Genomic DNA, 26652 nt, shown 5'->3' on the forward strand with positions numbered 1-26652 from the left:
TTAGGTGTTTACAGTTAGCGCTATTTCGTTTTACATTTAGTGTTTATATATTGTAGTGGTGTCTTACTGTGGTGATGGAAGAATATTGGGTTGTGGAGGCCCTTCGTCTTCTCCCCGAAGCGGGGAGAATGGACGTGGTGATCAGCAGGGGGCCGGCGCGCCCACCGCGCCAGGCCTCGGCTGGCGTCGCGGTGGCTGTCGCAGGTTTTTCTTCACCGGAGAAGCGCCGGGAGACTCCGGTAAGTGTGAGGGGCCGGTTCCGTGTCCGTAATCCGGCCTCGTCAAATGCGGGGCTTGTTGTAGTGTGGAGGCTCCTAGCACGTCGCGCGACCCTTCGGGTATGGTGGCAGAAGTTTCAATGTTCCCGCGCTGCGGTGTGCTCTGATGAGGAGGCCTTTTCTGTGGAGTGTGTGGTTGGTTTTGCAGCCTTACCGAATGGTGGCAGGCTCGGAGGCCGGAAAGGGAGCAAGAAGCGCTTTTCTTCGCTTACCGTGTTAGAGCGGCAGCCGGAGTCGGGAGCAGGCGTTCCTTTGCGTGTGGCGTGCAGGGGCTTGGTGCAGTTGGGGGAGGGGCGGGGCGGCTGGCAAGTGGGCGGGGAGCCGGGTTTTTTGTATCTTTTAACGCTCTGGGGGATTTTTAGAGAGCGCTAATTTGGGGGGGATAGCAAGCGTTGACATAGTTGAGCTAGGGAATTTTTCTGAGGTGGTGTTTTCTGAGTTGCTGGAGGTGCCATTTGGAGCCAATATTGCTTTGGGGGATAACCAGTTTTTTGATGATGGGACTGTTGTCAGCCCATTACTGTTTTCTACTCCAGCATCTTTTTAAGGGGATGTTTTTTCCATGGTAGGGATTTTTAAAGGAGATGGAGAGTGGTCACAAGAGGGGAAGGGGGCTCCAGCAAGGGAGGTTTTGCATGTTATGGTTGAGGTCAGACAGAGGGGAGGGAAACATTTGGAGGTACGTCAGCCGTGCATGGTCCATTACAACAGGGGAGAGTGTTGGTAATATAATTCCCAGTTCTTTTCCTCAGTTAGGTAGGGATTTGGAACTAGCAGGCAGTGTTCAGGCTTGGGAAGGTCTAGACACTTTTCCCTCTTGGTCAGAGGGTTTACGGAGCCATGGTTCAGATGACCGGTCTTCTGGTAGGGTGCTCAAGGGGAGTCTTAATGTTGACAAGAGTAGGGAAGGGAAGCGAGGTGAAGGGAAAGGTGCAGCAGAAGGGGTTCAGAGTAGGGGTTCAGCTTCAGCAGTAGTGGCGGCTATGTTGGATTGAAGGAGGATGAGAAGGTAGATGGGTATGCCCCGTTGGGGGATACGAGCAGGGCTTTACAGTCAGGTAGGATGAGAAGGCGGTCAACTGGTTCAGTTTTTCATCGATGGTAGGGGGTTGAGGCGGCTTTGGTTTTTAGGGATCCCAGCACACCAGTCCAAATGTTTTCTTTTCAGGCCTCAGATCGGCGCGGCGGCCCGGACTCGGTAGGGCGTTGTACGGCCCAGTTTTCGCCGAGGTGAAGTGAGGTTAGAGCCTAGCGTGACACTTTCCGTACCGCCGAGGGACCCCGTCGCAGTCTGCGCACGAAGGTCCGGCGCGACCTCGCTGGCCCCAACGAATAGCAGGTCTAGGTGGTCTACCTTACCGATGGCTATGGAGCTTCAGAGTCAACGCTTGGGGGAGTACCGGAGGGTACAGTCGGCTCCCTCGCCAAAAAGAACGCCGAATGTACATGAAGGACAGTATTGTTGATGCGGGTTTTGGTAGGACCCGTGAGGTTGCATTTGATAATGAGGGGCTTCAGGTGGTGGAGTCGAGTTGGCTTGATTATGATGAAGACAACCCCGAGGAAGGGGAATTGCAGGATAAGGAGGGTGGAGGGCCCTCTCACGCTTTTCATAGCTTTTTACAGGTTTCAGGAGTGGCACAGCAGCCAAGGAACAGACGAGAGCACGGCCCCTTGGTGAGTGCTCCTCAGACAAGGGGAAGAGTGGAATTATCGGCACGGCGGTCGGAGTCGGCTAGACCAGCCTCTTGAGAGCCAGGTGAGAGAACTCATACACAGGCCAAACCAAAAATGGTGTCTGTGGGGACTGGGGAGGAAGGGGTCGGGGGGAGTTGGTGGGTAGGCTGCTCAAGGGTAAATATGTCATGGACACGGGAGTGGGCACTGAGGATGGTAATGTGGCCTTGGACAATAAGGTGGAGAGCGAGATTAATACGGATAAAGCGAAGAGGGTTAAAAGAGCCAATTGATAGTAAAGAAGTGAAAATTAAAAAGCTACCTTACATGGGGGTAGCTAAGCTGTTGGTTGCTCATTTGTTGTTGGCAACAGAAGAGCACATTTGGAAGGGTGAGTATGTTGAGATATTGAAACTCCTTCACAGGGAGGTCAGTCAAAAGAAGGTTCTAAGGAGGAAGAGCATGAATTGGCTAAGCGCCCTAAAGTGCCATTGCCTATGGAGACCTGGACAGCAGCGTTTCTAATATATGCAAGCGTATATTGTGAGAAATTTCGGGACCCCAGGGTGTCTATCTTTAGATATATGGATGTGATTCGGAAAGCCCAGCCTACGGGGGTGGTTCTGCATGGGCCCAATACGATGAGGAGTTTCGGGCTCAGATCGCATGGGATCCAGAAGCAAAGTGGGGAGTTAGATATAGATTTATGGCAGCATACCATGGAGGCGGCTGGAGGCGGCAACACTATTTTTACAGTTAGTGGTTTGCCGTTAATTTATCAGCCCTTTCAGGGGAAGCCCACCCGGGGTGGGGTGGGAAGCGGATCGGCTGCACAGGCTGGAACTGGAGCATGCTGGGACTTCAACAAACGGCTATACACTAGGGAGTATTGCAAGTACAGACACGAATGCTCGAACTGTGGTAAGCGCCATCCCCTTGTTAAATGTTGGGGGCCAAAACCACCAGGTAGTCGGCAAGGAAATCAGTCGGGCAGATACATCTGGCACCACACAGCAGTTTCAAAGGGGGTCGGGGAGGTAGAGGGGTGCAGGGCTCTGGGGCAAAGGGCTCCTACGCCAGTTAGGCTTTCAAAGCTAGAACAGGCACTTCAGGGTTATGAGGATGTAGGAGTGAATAGAAGCTTTTGGAAGGTTTTCAATATGTTTTTCGATTGGGATATCTGGGAGCAAGGCAGAGAAGGTGGGCTGATAACTTGAAGTCGGGGTCTGAACATAGCGGGGTGGTGCGGGGGAAAACAGCAAAGAAGTGCATGAAGGAAGGATGGCAGGCCCTTTTGATGACTGGACGATCCAGAACTTGATAATATCACCATTAGAGTGGTGCCTAAAAAAGAGCGTGGGCAATACAGGCTAATTCAGCATTTGTCATGGCCTGAGAAGTCTTCGGTGAATGATTTCATTGATGAGGAGAGTGCCTCAGTTACATATTCCTCAGTTGACGTGGCCATGTCACTAGTGGTGACCGCGGGCGCAACTGCAGCGATGGAAAAATTTGATATTAAGTCTGCTTTTCGGTTGCTTCCAGTCCAGATGATTGGGATCTTCTGAGTATAGTATCCATTTCAAGGATAAATGGTACGTGGGCGAAGCATTACTGATGGGTTGCTCCATGTCATGTGCTCTATTTGAATGTTTCAGCACCTTTTGCAGTGGCATTTCACGCCCCACTCAGGTCATATGTTGGTAACACACTATTTGGATGATCTTTTATTTGTTGGTTCCCAGGGCTCCGCGGAGTGCCAGACAGTTCTGGACACTTTCCATGATCTCATGGAGGATATGGGTGTGCCTTTGGCTCCTGAGAAAACAATGGGACCTGCTACAGTTTTAGCCTTTTTGGGTATTGAGATTGATTCAGTGGCAATGCGGGCTCGCTTGCCGGATGACACAAAGTTGGAAATGCTAGAATTGCTGGCCACCATGCTGTCAAAACAAAAGGTGATGGAGATTCAGGTATTGCTGGGACATCTTAGCTTAGCTTGCAGGGTGGTTCGTGTAGGAAGAACCTTTTGTAGGAGATTAGGAAGAGACTTGGTTGGTCGGCATTTGCCTCACCATTGTGTACGCTTGTCAGCGGGAGTGCACGAGGATTTGCGGATGTGTTCCTTTTTTCTCAAATCATTTAATGGTGTGCCATTGCTAAGAAAGGAGGATGTGCAGTGGAATGTGCAAATGTTTTCAGATGCAGTGGGCAGTGACGGTTTTGGCCTATATTGGAGAGGCAGTGTGGTGTGCAGAAAAGTGGCCACAGGAATGCCGGGATGGAGGAAGGAGCATCACATTTCTTGAGTTTTTTCCATTGTTAGTGGCATTAACCCTTTGAGGGAGGTATGGGCACACATGAAGGTGCTTTTTCGTGTGGACAATATGGCGGTGGTTGAGATCGTCAATAGGTAGTCAGCCAGAGATTAATAGATTTTGAAGTTAATGAAGGTTTTCGTGCTAGGCTGCCTGAAGCATGACATTACATTTAGTACGTTGCACATTCCTGTTGTGGACAATGACATAGCTGATTATTTGTCTCGTTCGCAGTGGGGGAGATTCCGTGGGCTGACCAAGGAGGCGGAAAGGACACCGTCCCCAATGCCTGAACATATGTGGTCTGTAGGGAACGTAGGATATTACAACTGGTGGTAGGCTCTTTGTCTGCATCCACGCGTACAGGATTTTCCTTGGCATGGAAGGAATTTTTGGCTTCTGGGGCTTGTAGACGTGAGGAAGCTTGGCGTCGTTCTGAGGATGTAGTACAGTAATTTTGGATTTTAAAAGAGAGGCCTTTCTCGGTTGATAATAGCAGATAAATTGGCAGGTATTTATTTTATGGGGAAACTCTTTTGGGGTTATTCTCCTTCGGCGGGCGAGGTCGGGAAGAGAATGCTTGCAGGTTGGGCTAGAGATCGGGGTGGTGTTTAGTTGTCCCGTGCCCCCCTATCGTGGCAGAATTTGGCTCGTTTGTTGGAAGTTTTTACCTTTTATTTGCAGGGATGACTTTGAAGCTTGTTTGTTTGCTGTTTTTATGGCTTTTATGTTTTTTGGGGCTTTCGAGTGTTGGAGCTCTTGGGTTCCAAATCAAAAAGGGAATTTCTTGGCTGGAGGTGTTTTTCTCTGAGGTAGATGTGCATGTTTGGCTTTCTAGTTCTAAAACAGATCAGAGGAAGAGGGGTAAAGGGGTTTGGTTGGAAGCGAGGATTCCTAAGGTTACTTGTACATTGCATTTGTCCCGCCGCTGGAAGACATTGTCAAGGGGGTCAGACTGCGAGCTTGTTTTTCAGCGCCGCTGGAAGATATTGTCAAGGGGGTCAGACTGCGAGCTTGTTTTTCAGCATATTAATGGGACGCCAGTAACAGCATATCAACTGCGCATGGTGTTGAGTAAAGCTTTGCTGAAGATTGGGTTGGTTGGGGAGCATTATGGAACGCACTCTTTTAGGATTGGAGCAGCGACTGCAGCACATAATTGGTGTTTGGTTCAGGGGAAATTATGCTGTTAGGGCGCTGGTCGTCAAATTGTTTTCAGCGGTATGTGAGGGGCAACGTGGGGGAGGCGCATGCGTCATCCTCTTTGCTCTGAGATTCATTGTATTTTTCTCTTTACAGGTCTGTGGCTGGGCCCCAATACAAAGAATTGACAGTTTGGATAGTGGGGCATTCGTTCATCAAATGGGCCCAGGTTCCGGCGGCCCTACGTTATTTTGGAACATGTTGGGTTTTAATGACCAAATGTTTAATATTGTGTGGAAGGGAAAAGGGGGTATGCTTTGGAGGGAACTCATTCCATGTTTGAATAATGCGATGGTGAGGGGGGTATGTCCGATTATTCTATTGATGCACTGGGGAGAGAACGTTCTTTGTGGGTTACAAGGTGTGGTGTTGCTGCGGGCTATGAAGACAGTTTTATCTTTAATTATAGAGAGGTGGTCCGGTTGCCATGTGTTATGGAAAGAGTTGTTTCCACGAGGGATATGGTGGGGGGCGGTGAACCCTAGAGCCATTTGATAGGTCCAGGAAGAAGGTGTATGCAGAGATTTCTAGGTTTTGTCGCTACTTGGGTTTTGGGAGAATGTCTCACAGAGATATCCGCTTTGAGTCAGTTGATTTCTTTCGTGAGGAGGGGGTTCATTTAGCCAGGTTGGGGATGGATATTTATTTGCTGGAGATCAGTGAGGTCTTGTCTAGATGTTTGAAGGTTTCAAAGTAGGGTTTTTTAGAATTTGTCCTACTGGGGGGGGCAGAAAGGGGGGTAGGATCCCTCCCCCGCCTTTCTGGGTGGCGGGGTCTATTTGTTTTTGGGCAGTTTTGGCAGAGGTTGTTGATTAATGGGTAAGTTGTGTTATCGACAGGAATAGGATAGGTTGGTCGTTTTTAGTTAGGTTACACGTTTTGGGGGATTGACAGATGTCACGGGGCAGGCATGGGAGTTGGTTAACGGAGGGCTTGTATTTATAGGTTTTAATGGTTGATATGGTGATGTAATGTTTTTGTAATGTTTATAATGTTCTATCGTATGCGTGGGGGCGGGGCCATGAAAATTTAGGGGAGGGAGCGGGGTTAGGGATGTTACGTATTTAGTGAGGTTTAGTTTTGGAAGGCTTTTTGCCAAGGTTTGCTTTAATATGTGATGCGCACCTGTTCCAATAAAAGCGGCCTTTTCCACACATTCCTTGCCGTGGTCTGCTTCCCCCCCTCACCCCTCCCTCCCAAGGGGAGCTTGGGGGCGGGGCAGACGACCGAAGGGAGGCCCCCCCCCGGGCGATTTGGGAGGGGCTGTGGGGGGGTCTATAAGCAGGAACACCGGCCATTTTAGTTTTTGGGCTTTTTCTAGTAGGTAGCCCAAAGGAGCCCAAGCATAAATGCTTTGGGCTCCTGCTCCCAGCCACCATTTTAGGTTTGGTGACCTGGTGGCTGGGAGCTTAGGCAGGATTTTTTTTTTTTCCCCTTTTCCCCTCCGTCCCATTTTTTCCTATATTTAGTGTTTTTACTTCCTTTTAGCTAATTAGGTATTTCTTATTTATATTTACTAATTTTCATTAATGTTTATTTTGGTTTGCTCTTTTGGAACAGGGGAGCAGGGGTTTTTAGCTGTATTTTGTCGCTTGAGCAGGTGCCGTGCAGGGTCTATTTGTTTTTGGGCAGTTTTGGCAGAGGTTTGTTGATTAATGGGTAAGTTGTGTTATCGACAGGAATAGGATAGGTTGGTCGTTTTTAGTTAGGTTACACGTTTTGGGGGATTGACAGATGTCACGGGGCAGGCATGGGAGTTGGTTAACGGTGGGCTTATAGGTTTTAACGGTTTTATAGGTTTTATAGGTTTTAATGGTTGATATGGTGATGTAATGTTTATAATTTTCTATCGTATGGGTGGGGACGGGGCCAGGAAAATTTAGGGGAGGGGGCGGGGTTAGGGATGTTACGTATTTAGTGAGGTTTAGTTTTGGAAGGCTTTTTGCCAAGGTTTGATTTAATATGTGATGCGCACCTGTTCCAATAAAAGCGGCCTTTTCCACACATTCCTTGCCGTGGTCTGCTTCTCCCCCCTCCCCCACCCCTCCCTCCCAACTAAAATGGCGGCAGAGATCTTCACAAAGATGGCTGCATTTCTGGCCAGGTGACAGCTGAGCAGCCTTCCTTGTTTGCAGTGAAAGGGTACGATTTGGTTCTGAACTTCTGAGTACACATGTGATAAGTTAAACCAGATATCCAAAATTAGCAAATGTATTGTTCCTAGCCCACACGTACATGGCTAAAATGTAACTATTAAAAAAGGATATTGGATAATGAAGTGTCTCTCATACAGTATTGCATATATTCAAATATCCAAGTGCCTCTGGAATATCCTACTTATTTATCAAAAGATGAGCCCAAGTCACCAAAGTAGTTATGAATTATAAATGAATATGCAGGGATGTAATTTGTGACTCTGCATACGCACACATTTTCATCAGAACAAAGTTTAAATTATGCATGCCATATTCTGTGTGCTCAACGGTACAATATTTACAATTAGACACAATTTATGCACACACATGCACACCCTTATCAGCTTCGGTTCACATTTCGTTTCTGCAAAATATATTTGTATGGCATGACCTTGACAACTCCTGTGACACTGAACATGAACTTCTCCACCTCCATGGGACTAATTATCACATACTGCTGCACTTTGCCCACATGTAAATCACACATGCCTAATTTACAGCGTTTCCTGGAATAACTTACATTTATTTATGGAAAAGTCTCTGTGATTTGGACAGGGCCAGCCGAAGAGCAAGAAAGGCCTCCTTCAAAAAATTGTGTTCCTCCACCCCGCCTATACCCACACTCCATCCCAAAAGCAGATGTGCACAGTCCCAATGCAAAATCCCGTACAATAGCATAACATCAAAATGCCAAAAAGCCATGACTAAAAAATGAAATTACAAGCACACTGGTTGCATCTGGAATGGGGTGGGAGGTCAAAGCATTCTCTGCACCATGTTGATGGAACTGCTGGTTTCATGCCATCTGAAGCAAGTGGCCCTCAGGAAACAGGGACCCCTTCGAGGAGAAAGGATGAAATGCTTTGATGTGGGCCCTGCATTTAGGCCAATCTATGTCGAAAAGATTTTCTGTTCATCCTGACTCACTAAAGAACTGACTATGAATTATGGGGTAAGTTCTGAGTTCTAGGTTTTGAGATAAAAATTGATCTCCCGCAGTTTGTCCTTGAAATATTTCTCCTGTTAACCTTGTAAAAATTGTTAATGAAATGACAAGAAAAATGTGGATGTTTGTACTATAAACACCACATCCTCATCTTATGTCTCATTCTTGAGATTAAAAGTCATAATAGGAGGTATTTACTGTACTTGTATTCAGTCCCAATAAATCTGCTAGCTTGGTTGCATTGTTGTGATCTCTTCTTGAACCCTTGGACCCACACCAGAACACCGAATGAATATGCATTCCCTTGTGTTTAATCTTGTTCTTTCTTCCCCAGCAGATACATTGCTCTGAAGCACAGTTAGACTGCATGATTCCCACGCAAAACCATACACTGAAAGAAGAGAAAAACACACAATGTGGACGTTTCTGTCTCCTTGTAACTTGGTAGCTTTTAAGCACATACATTAATGCCTTATTTTGCAGTGGCACTTGCCCGGGCAACCAGTGCAAACAGATTGGCAATGCCAATTGGTCTTTGCCTATTGGTTTTGCTACTGATTTTTGTTGATTCTTGTGAGAAATGGGGGTCTCTAATTGGCACGGGTAGGTACCTTTGAGCAAGTATTGACCCTTCATCCTAGTCAGGGTAAGGGGAATACACTTCTAAAATAACCCCTGCTTACCCCCTTGGTAGCTTGGTACGAGCAGACAGGCTTATCTCACAGGCAGTGTGTAAAGCATTTGTGAATACATTCAGTAATACAGTGAAAATATTACAAATGGACACCACACCAGTTTAGAAAAATAAGTAAACTTTATCTAAACCAACAAGACCAAGAACGACAAAAATCCAACATACAATACTCTTAAAAATAATTACTGGGCAAAATAAGCTTTAAGTAACAGCAATAGCGCAAAAATACAGTTCCTCCGACTCAGTAGCTCCGATCGGGGCTACCCCGATGCTGACTACGATAGAGTCTAACAATTCCAAGCAACCATGTCGATATGGGTTATCAAAAGCGTTGACAGACTCGGAGACAATACCTTTTCTTGTTGCAGCCGATGTGATGGTATGAGTTGTTCCGGGGCAACCGTCGCGGTTGCGATATGAGATGGAAGCTTTGCAGTAAGCGATGTCTCATGGCTCAGTGCAGGCAGCGGCTCTTTGATGGAGTCAGTGAGACCAAGGCTTGTGTAGCAGGGTGAGGTGGTGCTCGATGCGGTGCTGGCAGGTCATGATGCAGCAGCGGAGCCGGTCGATGCTCGTCGGGCAGAGACGGAGTCAAAGACGTCAGTGCAGCGTGTAGCGAACGTTGCGGAGTGCGATGCCCACAGGACACGTGCAAGCAGTGGCTCGTTGACGGAGTCCCTGAGACTAGGGTTGCATTGTGAAATGAGGCGGTGCTCTCCATGGTGCATTCAGGACACAGAATCCTGCAACGGACTCGATGACAGAGTCTGTTACCCTTTTCTTCTCCAGGCAACTGAAACAAGGGGTTCCAGAGACTATGCCCAGACGTTTGGTGCAGTCTTTGATGTTCCTGAGACCTCATGAACAGGGGGCAAGCTCAATTCAAACCCTTGGAGATCTTCCTGAAGCAGGGGACAAAGCAGTCCCTTTCTCCTTTCCTTGACAGCGAGTAGCCACTGCAGGCCAACCCCAGACAGCAAACAGCAGAGGGGCAGAATTCCTCCTCAGCTTCTCTGGCTCTTCTCCTTGGCAAAGGTTCCTCTTGATTCTCGGAAGTGATCTCAAGTTCTGGGGTCTAGGCCCCAATATTTATACTACAAAATCCTTTGTTCTCTGTGGCAGACAAGCCCAGTGCTTGGTCAAAACCACTTTTGCCCTCTCTGGTGCAGCTTCCTGGCAGGAGGTGGAGACAGCACTGTCCTTGGCAAACCAGGCTCATTCAGGTGGAAGGAAATCTCCTCCTCTTACTCTAAATGCAGCCCAGGTCTATTCAGCCCAGCAATGAATCAGGCTCTCTGGAGCCAATGCTCCTCCCCGGCCCCTGTCATCCAAAAGCCAGGCATGCTATACACAAGCCTAGCAGATGCACAATGGATGGCTGAGCAAGAAAATACCTTCTTTCTAAAGGTGAAATTTTCAAACACAGAATGTAAAAATCACCCTCACTAAAAGATGCATTTTAACATTCTGAGTTCTGTCATACTAAGCTTTATTTCCCTACCTTGTTCCCAGGGGTAGTTATGTTTAAAAGATGTTATAAGCAAACTCCGCATTCTGTCCTATGGGAAGAGGTAGCCTTGCAATAGTTAAAAACAAAATTGCCAGTAATTCATTATCAGGACATGCCACACATATCAGGGCATATCCTACCTCTCACATACACTGCACCCTGCCCACAGAGGTACCTTGAGTGTACCTTAGGGGTGACTAACATGTAAGAAAAGAGAAGGTTAAGGCCTGGCAAGTGGGTGCACCTACCAAGTTCACATGACAGCACCAGACTACTCACAGGCTCTGCAATGGCAGGACAGAGTTACATTTACAAGCTGCTTATGTGGGTGGCACAATCAGTGCTGCAAGCCCACTAGCAGCATTTGATTTACAGGCCCTGGGCATACATGGTGCACTGTACTAGGGACTGACTAGTAAATCAAATAGCCAATTATGGAAACACCAATCCACACACCCAATTTACAGGGCGAGCATATGCACTTTAGCACTGATCAGCAGTGGTAAAGTGCCCAGAGTCATAAAACCAACAAAAACAGGTCAGAAACAGGAGGCCAAAAATCAAAAAATCTGGGGATAAACAGGCTGAAAAAGCTAGGTCTAACAATGATGTTGAGCACTAGCAAAGAAAAAGAGTGTATTGCTTGTATGCATCATAATGCTACTGCAGGGGACATAGTTACATGTTTGAGTTATGATAGGCAGCTATTTTTTTTTCATTTACAATTCCCAGATGTCAGATGTCCATCTTTGAGCACTTTTTTATTTACAAAAGTGTGGTCTGGCAGGGGATTGTAACTGCGATATCCTTCAAAAAATACTTTAAAAAATGGGAAAAAAGACTCAAGGGATGGTTAAAAACTGAATATTGCTAATCAAGAAGTGGTCGGTGGAGCAGTTAGAGCCACACCAGTAACAATAAGCAACAGGACCAAGGCACAGGAGAGCAACAGAGGAGCTTTCCGGGGGAATGTAAAGAATAAAAAAAGAGTAAAGGGAGGGATGAGGAAGAAAAGGGCTAGCTGGGAATTGGAGGAACAATGAAACACGAGAAACACAAAGGCTGCGGATTTGAATTGGGAGGCTGCACATGAGGGACACCGCAAGAAAACAACTGCACTTCTATGGAGTGCTGAAATAAAGGGAAACAAATGAGTTTACTGAAAGCAAACAGTAGACAAATACAAATCACCCAACCAAAAATATGGTAAAATCGCTGTGCTCAATGGGATGGACAAACACATGAAAAGGAAGAAAAGCCTTCACATAAGAAGCAGGCACATAAGATTGGTACGAAAGTCAAACAGCAGTAAGGAAACAGTGGTCCCAAAGCCCAATTTAAGGGACATATTCATGAGAGGCTTGTTTCCTGCTTACACCATGCAAAGTGGAACAAGGGTGATGCAAGCCTATAAGTTAGATTTATGAAGCCACACAAAGCCACACTGCATGGCTTTGAATGTGTTCATTAATCTGGAGTAAGGCAACGCAGCACAAATTGCTACAGTGCTTTACTCTGCGCAAGGGAGGCATTTGATGGGTGTTGCTGTAGATTTTGCTATGCAACTCCCATGGTTTTTGGCACATTCTCCGGTTTACAAGTCCTTCTAAATCTGGGAAGGGATAGTTATGAGAGGCTTGCGTCCTGTTTGCACCACGCAAACTGGCACAAGCGTGATGCAAGCCTATAAGTCAGATTAATGAAGCCTCGCAAAGCCACACTGCATGGCTTTGAATGACTTCATAAATCAAGAGTAAGGCTACGCAACGCAAATCGAAGTGTTGCCAGGGAGGTGTTCCATGGGCGTTGCAGTGGGTTTTACTGCGCAACACCCATGGTTTTAGACAGATTCCAAGATTTACAAGGACTTGTAAAGCTGGGAATGCACCAAAATGTTATGCCTACCCATGAGAGGTGTAACAAGGTGAAATATTGTTATTTCTTCTAGATTTGTCCTATTTCTACGCGTTCTACAGCACACATGAAAAGAGGAAAAAGCTTCTCAGCATTGCTTTTGGACTGGAAAGGGCACCTTCCTGCACAAAAAACAATCCTTCATGCAATGGAGACGCCTGCTTTGGAACTCGGCTGCCAAAACGGTGCCAGCGCAAGGGCAAAGAACAGGATTGCACCGTATTGCTTAATACAGCACATTCCTGCCATTTCCCTCTGGCACAGCGCGTCACAGCAAGATGATGTCCTGTGCAACTCTGTGTCAGAATCTCGTAAATACGTCCCTCAATATTGGCACACAACAGGTCTTCAGCAACAGACAGCTACAAGCTCTCTGTTGGCGAGACCTAAAAATAATATCTTTTGTTCCTCAGTTGATGCAAATACCGGTTCAAAGCTGGTGCCAAACTGCTGGTCATCAGGGCTAAACTACCCTTCACTGGTGCAATTTATGTGATGTGGCCACTATTTATAGCTACAACTTATTCTTACCGCGTTTCAGAAGTAATTTTCATAAATTATAAATGGATTTTTCAAAGGTTAACTAACATTCTCTTTCATAAAGATATATGTATATGAAATGTATGTAACCATCCTGCATAAAACCGATGAGGCGAAATTAAATAAACACGTGCCTATTTGAATAGCATGCTTGCCAATAAACACATTACAGTGGTACACAAGACGAACTTTAAATGTAATATTTATCTGTAAGCTTTGGCAGTAGATCAAGCCCTCATTGGCCAGTAGTTACTAATGTACATTTCCAGTGCAGGTTCACGCAATGTCACAGCTTCGTGTCTATTAACATTATGTCGTTAGCATTGTTTATTAAATGAGTTCATATCTCCATGGCCTCTCAATATTGGAAAGTTAAGCATGCCCGCTGAGCTAGTTCGCATAAATTTCATCACAGCGCATTAGCTAAATAAATAAATAAAACGCATTTTTTTTAAATTTTTTTACATTCAATAACAATCATTGGCACGCTGTTCATTTAAGGGGAAACGCACATGCCAATGGTGATGAGATGCTCACATCTGTAGCACATTAATATTCATTACCATGGAAACTGTAATTGGAATATTATCAAGCCCGCGAAGCTGTATAATAAAAGCTAAGTATGTATTTTGTATCTCGGAGCCGCCATTTGATGCCATCAGAAGAGGTTATCTTTGAAGCAATAACTTGACATTCGGCGGCAGCGGCAAGTGAAATATTGCAATAATTGGAACACGGCAAAATATTTACTAGCCCAGACAAGACCGAACTGTCCTGACTCTAATGCGCTGTAATGATGCATCTAGACCGCGTGCAATTCCTGCACACACTGAAAATACCGCGCATTCATTTTGTGGGGAGGGTGTTAGGGTGACAACTTTGAATATGATGAATTGTAAGGTTCATGCTGGTAAACATGTTCTGTGTGAAGGGGGGCTTCTTGCACGCGCCAACGGGACATTACAGGGAAGGTTAAATAGGTGCACCAGCTGCCCGGCGGTGACGTGAGGAGATCCGAAGTGACACGATTCAACAGTTTGGACCCTGAGCCCGTCCAGGCCTCTAAATGTGTGGCAAGCACTGGCACGGATCTACCTAATAAACGATAGAAGCGCATTTGCTCGGGGTGTACAGTTTCGAACCGGAGGAATATTGCTTGACTGCCAGAGGAATTCGACATAAACAAGAAAGGTGTGATAATACGCCACGGCCTTGTCATCTGCTGGAGTCGTTGGAAATTTAATTAAAGCGGGTCTAATGGAAAAGCAAATTCGAAACGCAACTCATTCCCAAAGCAATTCTGGGAAAATGCGCAAGTTTTGGAGCAGCGGATAGAAAACACTCAATAACACACCCTGCTGGTCTTCCCGGAGACATGTTGTCGCGCGGGCAATAACTTGAATTTTATGGAGACTCTAAATGCAGTAAAATATTCATAACCGCCGCTGCGATGCACTCTCTGAGCAACAACGGAGTAGCTATATAGGAACAAATTCTCACAAGCCACGCTATCCAGCTGTCCCTGTCACATACAGTTCTCTTTATTATGCAATGAATTCCCTAAGGGTGAAAAAGAGAGTTCTATTTGCTTACTGGCATAAACACATTAAATACACTGTCAAAGAAAGAGAACAGTGTACTTTTCCAAACAGTGCATTAAAATGTTTCTTGATAGTAGTGTGATCATTTTAAATCAGATTTAGGTATTAGCGCCTCTGATGAATTCTACTCAGACAAAATAAATATAATGACTTTCGAATATTCAGAAAAGTTGATCTTGCTTCACGATTTCAGTCATCATAAACCCATTTATAATTAGATCTCGCCTGCAGACAAATGTTAGATTGCTGTTATCGAAAGACGTCATGTGGACCATACAAAAAACTTACAATGGCCTTAGGGACAGCTCATTCCTTGTTACTCTCATTTGCTTGTTCCTTTAAGTATTGTATTTGGTTCTCCTATGTACTATCATATCTTTGCCATCCTTTTGATTGGATGACGTAAATCCTGCCACTGTTCACGTTCGGGCATCTACTTATTTTCTGTTTCATTTAACAGTCCATTGCAGTGCATGTGTTTCTTTGTTCTCTCGCTCTTGTGCTGCTACCCCTCTCAAAAATACTACCCCATGTCCTCTCCATGTTGCTCCCCTTTCCCTAAAGCTTCAGCTTGTGCATTGCTCCCCCCCACATCATTGTTTTGATATTTATTTAATTGTTTTATTCCTCACATGCCTCAGGCTCCTCCGTGGGTCCATGCCCACTCCCCGTTGCTCACCACCCGTTGTCTGTTCGCGCACTCACTACTATTGCTGCCTGCCTCTAACTTCGTGGTCATTAGCTTTTTATTTTTATTTACTGTTTATTGGTTGGGCCAGACGCTGCAATTTACTGCTGAGCCACCCTGTTTTAAAAATATCAATTCATGCATGTTTTAATTAATGTTTATTTACTTCTCCAAGTTACAGCCACCATCTTTATTTAGCAGTTAATAAATAAACAAAATGGCAGCCATATTATGCTGTATGCTTCCATGCTTGGTGACGAATGCGCACATACGCCATCACGCTAGGCTGTGTCACTCCCCACCAAAGGATACACGGGAGCCGAGGAGGTAGAGTAAACACGTCTTTATTCTTACGTGTGTGCCTCCTAACTAACTTCTCCCTTCCCCTTCCTTTCTCTTCCTCCGCCCCTTCCCTTCCTGCCTGCCCTGTCACAGACAGAGGTCAGGCAGTGACATCATGACATCTCCTCCCCCTTTTGTATAAAGTCTTACTGTATCTCAGATGACTTCGATGAGGCGTTCTGGCCGTCGAATTTGACGTCTTGGTCTCTCAGATGGTTCCGAGTTGTGTCGTTGAGGTGAGTGGTGATCATGCCTGTCTGAGCTGGACTGGCTGTGATCGCTGCTTCTGCTTTGGCTTTCGGAATCCGTTGGCGATCCCCAAGTGTGGCGATCCTCAGATTCTTGTGGAATGTACTTTTTGAAATGTGACACATTCCGTGTGATTCTCTTGTGATCACCTTGCGCCGTGATCATGGTTCCTTTTCGGCGGCTGACTTTTAAGGGATGGGCAAGGTAGCGACTGTCTGCTTTTGTTCCTCGATCCCGTCGGACTACCACCCAGTCTCCTTCTCGGATGTCAGTGTGCTTGGCATGTCTGCGCTGATCAGCGTACGTTTTCATTTTTAGTTTCTTCTCCTGATCAATGTTGACTAATGTTTCATGATCAATGTTCGGAGGTCTGGACTGACTCACATTGCTTAGAGTGGGTAGTCGAGTGCGTGGGATCCTTCCTAGCATGAGGGTAGCTGGACATTGGCCTGTAGTATTGTGAGGCGTGGTGCGGTAGGCTCTTAATACTTCATTTAGCGCCTGTTGGATGTCTCTGTGGGCCAGTTCCGCTTGTTGTACAGCTTTCTTCAATGTGCCCATGAATCTTTCCACCATGCCGTTTGCTTGAGGCCAGAGTGGTGTGATCTTTTGGTGTTTGAAGTCTAGATGCTTGGCAAAGTCTGCAAATTCATGGCCATTGAATGGGGGTCCATTGTCTGACTTGACACGTAGTGGGATGCCCATGCCGCAAATACCTCGTCCAGTGTTGGAATTACTGCAGTGGCCTTGGTGGATGATATGAGTTGTGCGAATGGAAACCGGGAGTACTCGTCCATGATGACGAGGATGTATTGGCTTGACTTCAGGGGTCCAAAGAAGTCTACGGCAACTTGTTGCCACACCCCTTCAGGCAATTCCGACATTTGTAGTGGAGCTGGTGGTTCGTCTCGGCTTACCAGTTGACATGATATGCAGTCTTTGAGGGGGACTTCAACCATCTGGTCTAATGACGGGTACCAGACACGTTCCCGTAGCGCTTTCTTGGTGGCGCTTATTCCTCGATGGCCCTCGTGGGCAGGGTTGATCACACCTTGTCTCAATCTTTGAGGAATGACAATCCTCCCCCCTCTCAAAAGCAGACCGTCAGTGCTGATGGACAGTTCGTCATGGACGTGCTTGAAAGCCAGAAGTTCACGAGACTGATCGCCGTGGTCATCCGTCACGTGACACCAGGAGTTGGCGCGAATGCGTTCAGTCACACTCTGGAAAATTGGGTCTTGGAGAGAAGCTTCCAGGATTGCTGCGAGTGGGACTGTGGGAGGACACGCCGGGTCGATGACAAAGTGTAGATATTCCTCCGCACCTGATGGCGGCGCCGCGGTGGTGACTACAGGGTGACGGGACATATAGTCGGCTGGATTCTCCGACTTCCCAGGCTTGTGGACGATGGTGTAGATGTAGTCTTGAAGACGAAGGCCCCATCGCTCAATACGCGGAGGCATTTTGGCCTTGGGATTGCCGAAGATGGTGAGGAGGGCTTGGTGGTCCGTGACGATGGTGAAATGTTTACCGTAAACAAAGAGATGGAAATGTTCACAGGCCCAGACCACTGCTAGGCTTTCTTTCTCAGGTTGTGAGTACCGGGTCTCGGTATCAGAGAGGCTGCGGCTGGCGTAGGCGATGATGTGGCGTTGGTCAGAGTCTTCCGTGTACTGGGCAAGAATGGCACCAAGGCCTACCGGGCTGGCGTCCACAGTGAGTTCTGTACGTTTCTTCGCATCGAAGTAGGCCAGGTTGATCGCAGAGCTGACAGCCTTTTTGATCTTTAGGAACGAGTGGTGACATGCGTCCGTCCAGTCAAATGGCTGCCCTTGGCGGGTGAGATCACGCAAGGGGTGGCTGAGTGTGGCAAAGTCCTGAATGTATCGGGCACAGTAGCTGGCCATGCCAAGGAAAGAACGAAGGTCGCTCACGTCTTGTGGAGTTGGTGTGTCCGCCAGCGCGGAGACCTTCTCAGGGTCTGGAGTCATGCCGTCCTTGGAGAATATGTGGCCATAGAACTTGAGGTGCGATTTGTGAAATTCACATTTTTCGGAGTTCAGTGTTAGGTTTGCATTGAGCAATGCATGGCACACTCTGTCGAGGGCAGTGTCATGTTCGGTTTGATCCTTGCCATACACCAGGAGGTCGTCGCTGTAATTGAAGGAGTTGGGTATTCCTTGAATTACGCGCCTGATGGTCTCTTGAAAGATTTCGGCGGCAGATGATATGCCAAAGTTGAGGCGTTTGTAGCAGAAGAGTCCTTGGTGAGTGGTAAACGTGGTGATATAATGGGATTTCTCATGAAGCTCAAGCTGGTGGTAGCCCTTGTTGAGGTCCAGCTTCGAGAAGATGGTGGCTCCGTTGAGACGGGCAATCATGTCACTGATGTGTGGGCCGGGGTGACGTTCCCGTTCAATCGCTACATTGGCCGCACGCATGTCCACGCACAGGCGCACTTTGTTGTTTTGGCCCTTTTTGTTGACTACCACCACCGGTGATATCCATGGAGTAGGGCCAGAGGTGCTTTCAATGATGTCCGTCCGGAGTAGTTCTTGCAGTTCTTCGTCTACTGCTTGTTGCAGGTGAAACGGTACTTTCCTATGGTGTTGTGCTACTGGCGTTACCCGTTCATCTATGTGTAGTTTGACTTTGAAGTGATTCAGTTTTCCAAGGCCTTTGAACAAGTTTGGGAACTTGGCCACAATGTCCGGGGCATCCTCGGTCATGTAGAGGAGTTCCACTAGTTTCAGTCGTTCCGCTGTCGGCAAGCTGAGCAAGCAGTCGGCTACATCAGGCCCCTCCACTACGTGAATGTAGGCTGGAATTGCTCGGTCTCTGAATGATAGGGTTGTGTGAAAACGACCAAGACATGGCAATGGTTTCCGGGACATCCATGTGAATATTCTCACTGCTGCCGGTTCTAGCGTTGGTCGTGGTTTCATGCTTTGGTATTCTAGGGCGCAGATGTAGTTCAGCGAGGCGCCTGAGTCTAGGACAAACTTGGCCGGATGATCGCCTATCCGGATGTCCAGTTTTGGGTATTTCCGTAGGCGGTCCGGGTCCGAGACCATGCAGATGTATTCGTCACTGTCTTGGGACACCGGTGTGTGTGTCGCTGAGTCACGGGATGTTGACCTTGATCGTCGTGACCGGCGTGACCTGAGCGAGTGGTCGCTGGATCTGGAGGAGCTAGTTGAGCGTCTTTCCCGCTCCCTTACTGCTCGTGCGTGATGACGTGTTGAAGATCGAGGTCGTGACGAACGGCGCCCTGAGCGCGGCGAACTTTGTCTTGATGATCTAGACTGGTAGACATTTTCGAAATGATTGTCCCTGCCACAGCGGTGGCAGCGTTGCCCCATGGCGGGACACTGGCCGGAGTGTGGATAGTCTTGTCCGCACCTGTAGCAAGCAGACACAGATTTGTGAGGCTTGGTATGTCGTGTTTCTCGAGATCTTCTCCTAGATGAAGTGTGGTATGATGACTTGCTTGATTTTCGGTGACTAGATTTGTGTTTTGGGTCTTTACGAGCTTGGAGCCTGAACGCTTGTTCTTTCTTGTCTGATTTGTTTGTTTCCATTTTCTTGGCATGATCTTCTGCCTGATCGTTTATACGCGTCATTTCTTCGATTTCCGCCAAGGAGTAGTGTTTTTTCAGTAAACGCCGCCGTAGGGACTCAGACTGGCATCCTTCAATTATGCGAAGCCGTAGGGCATCTTCAGTGTTGAAATCATCGAAGTTGCAGTGGCGAGCTAGTCGTCTTATGCGCAGTATGAAGTCGCACATTCGTTCTTCTTTTTCCTGCGTGGCTAGATTAAATGTGTATCGCTCATAGTCAAGATTGTATTTGTGTAAGAATTGCCGGTCAAGGATTCCTTTGACGTCATCATAGGAGGCAGTGGCTGCATCCGGCAGCTCCTTGATGATCTGTGCAATGTCTTTCCCCACCAGATTGCGCAGGGCAATCAATTTCTGCTTGGGGTCCTGAACTTGCGACCCAGTCATATAGTCCTCAAAATCTTCGGACCAACTTTTCCATTTGGGGCCCATGCTGCTGCCAGAGGTAAGTTCCAGAGGCTCTGGTGACCTGATGTACGATGGTCCCATGATTGTTGGGGGCCCTGGGTTCATCACTGCAGGATTTTGCGTTGGCGCTTGTGCCGCTGGGATTCCACCTGCTTGCGTCGCTGGGGTTCCTCCTGTATCACTGGATGATGTAGGTTGCACTGACATTACAGGTGTGAGTGTCTATTTCTGGATGAATTCTGTACTTGGTGTTGGGTGCCTGACCTCAAAATGGCCGACCCAGATGAAACACATGCAGGTCTATGGGCGATGCCTGACTTTAAGATGGCCGCCGTTTGTGACACGTAGCTCTGTTTCTGTGAGGCAGGTTTGATTGTGGGAGCGTGCTGTAGGGTGCTTGCTTGGGTATTATGGCTCCGGGGCTTTACGCTACATTTTAGGGACTCACCCCATCCACTTGTGGCCGCAGCGTCTCTCGCGCCCTCCTCCTCGTGGTCGCGCCTCTCGCGCCTTTTTTTCTGTGTCAGGCAGTCCAGGCAGTCGCAGCGTCTTTCGCGCTCTTTTCCGGCCGCACCCGCCGGGTTAGTCAGGATCGCTGTATTTATTAGGCGGCTTCTCTTTGTTGCTGCCGCTTTGAGGGATGGCGACCAGGCAGCGGGGAGCGCGTTGTGTTCCGCTCGCTCGCCCCTCCAACGCGGGTCGCAGGCTCTGGGTGTTCGGCTGCTCGCGAGCAGCAGGGTGGTGGAGCAACGCAGGATTCAATCTAGTGATCCCACCCTCGTCGCCATTGTCACTCCCCACCAAAGGATACACGGGAGCCGAGGAGCTAGAGTAAACACATCTTTATTCTTACGTGTGTGCCTCCTAACTAACTTCTCCCTTCCCCTTCCTTTCTCTTCCTCCGCCCCTTCCCTTCCTGCCTGCCCTGTCACAGACAGAGGTCAGGCAGTGACATCATGACAGGCTGCTGTACGCACATGTACACATATGTGTGTGTATACCTCATTGAACATTTTTTTAAATTAATTTCAATCCTGCACAGCACAACAAAACATTTCTTTTCGCCGATGCTTCACAGCATTGGTAGATGCTTTGACAAAGCCAAGAGGTTAGAAAGAGGAGACTTGTTAGTTGAGCAAGTACTTGTTAGTTTAGACATTATTACTGCTGCTTGCATCATTTATGTACTGAACTCTAATGAAGGTGTTGTGCAGCCAGAGTCTTGCTTATGAAATGGAGTATTGCTTCTGTACAGTATCATTAATGTGGCTTCCATACTATCATGGATGCCCCTTTACAGAGAAATCCAGTCTCTACAGAAATCATTAGAGTCAGTGCCTTGTTTGACATGTTCCGATGCATTATGGCACAGGTAATGGGACATGTGAATCTCTTGATAGTGCCTCTATATCAAGATGCCATTATTGCGTTCAGCCCATCTCTACACATGCAGCATTTAAACACCTAACCTATCAATGAGACATGTCTAGTTTGCCAGAGCAGTAATATATACTGAGAAGGTCTTCTAAGAAGAAGCAATTTCTGATGACCACTTTACAAAGGAAGAACTGTGAGGATGACCAAAACATAATATACTGGAAGAATCACAGAATTCGATGAATTTATGTAATCATTATTTTTTACATTATGATTTCCCAGGTTTTGCCACAACAAATATCACATAGTAAACTTCATCAAAGGTACTCACCAAGTAGATGTTCTCTGACAGTAGTGAAAATGTTAATCCCTTTATCACAAAGTACATAATAGGTTTGTAGGAGAGGAACTGCTCAGTGGTTGAGACCTGTTGTACTTGGACCTTTCTGCAGGGTCATCCTCAAACTTTTTGACTTTACCCTCCTGTTTTCTGAACTTGGTTTGTTGGCTTTTAGGACGCTGCACATATTATCACTGCTAACCAGTGGTGAAGTGCTTTTGTTCTCTCCATTAAACATGGTAAAATTGGCTTGCACTCAATTGCCACATTTAATTTTCTTATATGCCCCTAGTAAAGTGGCAGTACATGTACCCAGGGCCTATAAATCATTAAATGCTACTAGTGGGCCTGCAGCACTGCTTATGCCACCCAATTCAGTAGCATCTTAAATATGTCTCAGGCCTGCCATTGCAGTCTGTGTGTGTATTTTTAAACTGCCATTTCAACCTGACAAAATAAGTTTTTGAGAGGCCTAAACCTTCCTTTTTAATACATATAAGTCACACACATAAACAACCCAGGGTGCGGTGTATTTAGAAATTTAGACATTTACTTTTAAGTTTTACATTTTCTAGTAGTTAAAGTCTAGTAGTTAAAGGCTCTTAAATTTGTTTTTCACCACTGCGCGGCCTTCCTCTCCAATAGATACCCACTGTTATCCAATAGATAACAGTGGGTTACCTTATTACATTTAATGAGTGATAACTTTCAATTGGAAGCAGGTGGAAATATCAAGTTTGGTTTCTAAAGAATTGTAATTTAAAACCCTCTTTAATGGTAAAGGCGGCTTTTCAGCCACAAATCTGAAAATAACACTTTTAGAAAGGTGCCATTTTGTTGTCCTAACCAATTTGTGACTGCAGCCTCTATTTTGGGTCACATGGCTACTAGGAGTAGCTGTCAGTTGGTCTTTGTGTATTGCTCCCAGACAGTGAAGCAAAAGGGAAATAGGTGTAGGCAGGATGGGCCATTTCTGATGTGAGGAGGGGGGGGGGGGCTTGTCACCTACCATACTTGCACATCAAAAAGACTATGTGAGCAAACTCACAAAAGGTTTAACACAAGTCTTTTGTAACCCCAGAAAGCTGTGACCAGGACAGGGAGAAAGAAAATTAAAAACACCGCTGGGGGTGGAAGCCTCCAGAGCCTTCCCCTACTTCAAAACTGGCACTAAGTATAAATAATGGACCATCAGTCCGAACTCTTCAGTACATGTCTGGACCTGTGGAAGACTCAGAAGGACTGCTGTGCTGCTCTGCAAGAAGGACTGTTACTCTGTTATCCTACAGACCTGCTGCCAGGATGCTCTGCTGCCAGGGGGAAGGGACTGGACCTGCATCTGAATCCCATCACCAGAGTGACTCTAAGGGCTAGTTAACTGGCCTGATCAGAGCCTTGGGAACAAAAAAGGCTCCAGCTACATTGAACCCAGGACTTGGACTCTGTTTGATGTGAGTCCCCAGTGCACCCCAGTTCTTGACACTTGGAAGTGGGTGTGAAGGTGCCTTGCCAGCCCAGCTATCGTCGTGTGGTTGGAACAGAAGCAGCGTGACACATCTCCTCACAGGTCCACTTCGGAACCGACACAGCATGACTCATCCCTGATGCAGGACCTCGCATCACAGCCTGAAGTCTCCTTGGAAGCACCGTTGCACAATGCATCCTCGACACAGGCCTTTGCATCGCAAGTCCCTCACCACCAATATCCTCGGTCACGGCGTAGGACTCCAAATCACAGAACCACCTACAGAACCACCATGTGCGACTCATTTTTGATGCAGGACTTCGTATAAAAAATGCAGCCCTTCGACGGCATCCTCAATGACAATACAGGACTTCGCATCACAGCCTCGCAGTTCCTAGGGAACTGCCACTGCACAATGCATCCTCAACAAGCGATCTCACAACTAACCATAGTCAGTATTTTCCGCACTCCATAGTTGCTGGCCTGAACTTGTGACTTTATCCTTGTTCGGCACAACCAGATAACCACAGTTGGTGCATTGTGCTTATAGGCACTATTTTCACTTAAAGCTTTAATATTTCATATCTCTGGTTCCAGTGATTTGAGTTTTTGTCATTTTGGTTTTAAATAATTTATTACATTTCACTAATTTTTGCTAATTTGGAGTGGGGTTTTTCAAGTGTCATGTTTTCACTCTATTACTGTTTGAAATGCTGCATAAATACATTACTCATTACCTCTATATCAAGCCTGACTGCTTTTGTGCCATACTACCAGAGGGTTAAGCATAGGTTAATTTGGGCTTTGCATGTTTTTCACCCTGACATGGATCCACTCCATTCAACCACTAATCTGATTTTCAGCAAGACCATTCAACAAGTTATCAGAAGTTCAACAGAAATAATTTTTTGTGAAACACATAGCACTTATATCACACAGCCAAACAACCAATCCAAGCTAATTAACACAATTGCATGAATGAGTATGCAAACCAATGAAACAGAGATCAAGTAAAACATGAGAAAAGACACTGTTTTTAATGGACGAAAGATAAAGGTTTTAGCAAGGTAATAGGTTAATTTATTGCTGATCCAAAAGCATCCAAATCTATCCAATGATGATAATAGGTAAATGGTTAAAAGCCTAATTTAACACTCAAAATGGCCTCAAAAAGTTTCACCTCACCTCTACAGATCATAGTCCAGAATAGCCTTCCCGTGGGTGGAGAGGACCCAGGCAATCCTTCCTTCAGTTCAGTTCCAACCACAGGACGATAGCTGGGCTGGCAAGGCACCTTCACACCCATCATTCTCCTACATGACATCCAAGACATGGACCAACCTCCCTCAACACACAACAGCCTCCTCCTCACTTCTTGAGTTTCACAAGAAGCTGAAGACTTGAATCTTTGTATAAGCACCTTGAGAACCACAAACCTACACACCTGTTCAAGCATCCAGAAGCCCTCTCAGGTGATTGATGACCTTAGCCAATCATCATAACATAGCAAAACATAATATGACATAACATAACATAACATAGCATAGCGTAACATAACATATAGATTGATAATGAGCACATAGATTAACCATTTCCTCATATGGGTACACGGTAGGGTCGAGCATTGCTGCAACCACACCCAGAAGAGACATGGCAGGAGGGTGAGGAGGCCTATAGGCAACATTTTAAGGTACTCCATGCCCCAAGTTTATCACAAGAAGGGAAAGGGTTTAATAGGTGCAGGCATGCAAATGCAGCGCTACGATGCTGAATGTCATCTGTGTAACCTTTTGTGAGGCATAAGTAGCCACATCAAAATTACATTCTTCATGTAGATTCCAGCAGTTACATAAGGAGAAGGAGGAGAGGCAGCCCAAATTGCCTAATCCAGCCATTTACAGAAACGTACAACACATAACATGGAGTACCCAGTTATGGACTGAACCATAAGTGAGGTATTCTAGGAGAAGCGTGGCTCAGTGGTTAGAGGCGGCAGACCCGGAAGCTGAGATCGACCGTGGACCAGGGTTCGATTCCCCGCCTCGGCGGGTCTCGGGCTCAAAATTCCACGGACTCGACAATTCTCGCTCTGGTGCCTACTCAACTCACGGGGTCACACTCTGGGCAATAGCTTGCTTAATCTCCACTACGGCCCCTCGCGGCGGGATGCCTGGCTTTCACCTTGTGGACACCCTGCCGGGGTTTCTCACAGGGAAATACCAGGAAGGGTTCCCTAAGCAAGCGCCGGGACGCTAACGGGCAGCTGTGCGCTTTACAAGTCCAGCACATTTACATTTACATTTTACATAATTCAATGTCCATGGCAGCAAGTTCACTGTTTAAATGTAAATGTATCAATGTTTCAGCGTATGAACTGAAAAAGGAAAGCTCAATGAAAGAGCACCTAGATGTTTGACAGAGCTGCCACTGATTACTTCGAGATGCTCTACTGTACTTAAAGATTTAACATTTAGGTGATGCATTCTCTAGATGACAAAATTCAAACATTTAAATAAAACAATACGTTTTCTTCATTGAGGACATAACAGAGACCGAAAGCAGCTCAGCTCAATTTGATTCCTCATGTAAATGCCATAAGATAGACCTGGCCCCACATTATGTCTCGATGGGAGAGCATGACATTTTAAAAAGAAGTGCATTATTAAAACTATTTAAGGCTCTTCCTACCCTGAGCCATATTAAAACCAGTGATCTGGAAAGTATAGAGTTCAAACCCAATCCTCATTTAATCGGTCAAGAAATTACAACAGCAACATGGTCCGATTACTCTTTTGTTGAACAGATCTGGCAGCAGGAGTAATTCTTCAAATGGGCTGTTGAGCCAAAAAAGACTGAGTACCCCCGCAACCCAAGTCCGCTACAACAACACAACCGTACAGAGGGCATCTTAAAAGGTGCTAAAGGCCAGGATGAACTTAGAACAACATGTGGCAGAGGCCAAACAGCAAGGAAAATTACCATCACTTTCGCCCATCCTGAAGCAGCCACATCCTCTGGTATCCAGGAGACGACCACCTCAACAACCAACAATGGAACTGCATGATCAAAACCAAGCAAGGACTTAAAACCAATCCTGGGATGTAAGATCTGCTCATGGAATGTGAACCGCCTAAAAGTAAAACACGAAGAATCTGACTTTGTAGAATTTATTCTACAACATGACATACTACTACTGGCAAACCCGTCGCACTTAGCCTTTGCAAGAAGCATACAAAAAAGTGAAGGAGGGAATACTTGAATTAATTTCAGCCACTACATATTACTTG

At 46.5% G+C, this 26652-nt stretch overlaps 1 protein-coding gene across 2 annotated transcripts in view; it reads right to left on the bottom strand.

Annotated features, from left to right (window-relative positions):
• Window positions 1–26652, bottom strand: part of ADGRA1 (adhesion G protein-coupled receptor A1) — a 746977-nt gene that overhangs the window by 301759 nt on the left and 418566 nt on the right. The gene's annotated exons all lie outside the window — the stretch shown is intronic.

The sequence above is a fragment of the Lissotriton helveticus genome, chromosome 5_1 (genome assembly GCF_964261635.1).
Source record: "Lissotriton helveticus chromosome 5_1, aLisHel1.1, whole genome shotgun sequence".
Taxonomy (NCBI): domain Eukaryota; kingdom Metazoa; phylum Chordata; class Amphibia; order Caudata; family Salamandridae; genus Lissotriton; species Lissotriton helveticus.